Below are 2,495 nucleotides of genomic sequence, written 5' to 3' on the forward strand. Positions count from 1 at the left end.
TGAATTTCAAGCATACAAGAAGCAGCTGTTTTCCAAATACTGTACTTCTGCTGCACCGCTTAAAAAAGAATGTACTGATTTTTTCTCATGGTAATCAATTTGTAAATATTTTAATAAGTAAATATATTATTTTATAATATTAAATTTGTGATTGTGTTTTTTATTTGTCAAGACCAAATGTCACGTACGTTAATCTATATGACAGTCTTCCCTTTAAATGTACCACCTAGAGTTCATTCTATTGCGTAGCCGTTGTAGCTCAGTTGGTAAGGTGACTGCAATATAGTGGCTACACATATATACATATTTTTCATCATATAAAAGCGTATTCCACTCCTTGCCCTACCACAGTAGGTATCATGGCGTGCTGGGTGAAACACCCTCGTCGCAAGGACTTTGTTGTAAGGTCCTGTCATGATGACCAAGACCAGAAGACTAACAAGAATGGACCACTCCTTCCTGACAGCATACCAGTTATAATTGTACGTCCATCCAATTGCGGTTATACAAATGTCCTCATGGCTCTGTTAACGCACATAGATGGAGTCCTCTTCGAGCACCTTTTCGTCTCCTTCAAAACACTCTTTCAGCCCAAATACCAGTTTCTGAAGAAAATATTAGATGGAGTAAATGGTGTAATGTACAGAGCCTTCAGTGAAAGCGACGACGTCCCCCCACCTGAAGAGGTAAAGCCTAACACTGCCTTCATATTTGACGATGTCGCTGTTGAAAAGCAAGATAAAATTCGTAAATATTTCGACTTTGGCCGTCATATCGGTGTTGATGTATTTTATCTGAGTCAGACGTATTCCAGGATCCGAAAACAGCTGGTACGGGATAACGCCAACCTGATTATAGCATTCAAACAAGACAATCTCAATTTAAAGCACATTTACCATGCTCACGTAGGGACCGACATGTCATACAATGAATTTGTAAAGATATGTGCTGATTATTGGAACCACTCACAATGCGGCTTTCTCGTTATTGATGAAACTCGTAAACTGAATGACGGTAGGTATAGCCGGAACTTCCAAGACTTGCTCCATATATAAACGTGCAAAATAGTTTAGTGCTTGACACTACAGCATGGACAAATTCGCACACATGGCACGTGATCAGTCTGAGAGCTTAGGTGTGCAGAGACAGTATGTCCGCATCTACACCGATATCAAATTTAAAAATCTTGTGTCCAGACTAGTTAAAGTTGCAAGGGAACTAAACGACACTCAGAAACTTCTTGCCATTAACCAAAAGCGGATAGAGAACAGAATTAGCGCAATTGAGCAGCAGATAGAAGCCGAGGCTGTTGTTATTGAAGAAGATAGTGTAGGAAAATAGGAGAAGAAGAAGTACAACAAAGCATATATAAAACCACGTGATATTCCGAACTCTCATTAGTATCCTTCGAGATGTCGACAAAGCATAAAGTCATTCAGGCGCACAAAGCAGTTCGACATAAATTACGTTTGCTGAAGTTGGGACATTCCGATCGCGAGCAAACTGTAAAAGAAACTTTTAAACCCATTACCGAATCTATCACCAAGATGGCTTCGCGTGATAATGATCCAATAGCAGAATTCACAATCCAGTATCCGCCCGTTAAGATAGATAGAACATTTGGTGTCGGCAGGGAGAGACCGTACAAGCTAGGCTCTCAAACTATAAATTTATCCGATAGCACAATACGCATTGGGGATGGAGAGTTTAAAAGAACGCCTGGCTTAATGAACCTAATCTTCCTAAGGCCATCAAAAAACTGAAAATACTCTGCTGATGATCACAAAGTCTATCGTGAAATACTATACTTGACTGATCTGTACAAAAATCCTGACAGAACACTGAGAAAGCTGGAAAACTCTAAATACACGACCATTATACAACCCTTACTTAATGAACAACCTAAAAGCATTGGTGAGAGTGTAGACTTCCAGCATAAAGGAGTGAGCAATCATCCCCTCAGTACATATATTAAGATGAGCTGGATGAACTAATAGACAGACTTGGACTGTTGATGGCTTCGGCTGCTGTGGGAAATACAGCTCATTCGAATGAGGTTGTATCCATAATCTGCGAGCTTCGAGAGAGAGGTATCATCGAATAAGTATGGAGACCGTGCTTCGAGAACTACACAAGCCAGCACGCAAAACATACCCTCGTAGGCATGTCAGGATTAAGGGACTGGATGACTTGTGGCAAGCTGATCTTGTAGATATGAATCGATATTCACAATAATGTATTCAAATACATTTTAATGGCTATTGATACATACTCTAAATTCGCATGGGCATTACCTGTGAAAACGAAAACCGGTAGAGATGTTGCTGTGGTGTTTAAGCGTTTGCTGCAGACAGGAACGAATCTATGCCCGGCCAATCTTCAAACCGATCACGGTGGAGAGTTTTACAATGAACATTTCAAAACTGTGATGGAGCAGTATGGCATACACCACTACTCCACGTTTACCCACCTTAAAGCTAGTATCGTCGAGCGGT

The sequence above is a fragment of the Schistocerca serialis genome, chromosome 11, assembly GCF_023864345.2.
Source record: "Schistocerca serialis cubense isolate TAMUIC-IGC-003099 chromosome 11, iqSchSeri2.2, whole genome shotgun sequence".
Lineage (NCBI taxonomy): Eukaryota > Metazoa > Arthropoda > Insecta > Orthoptera > Acrididae > Schistocerca > Schistocerca serialis.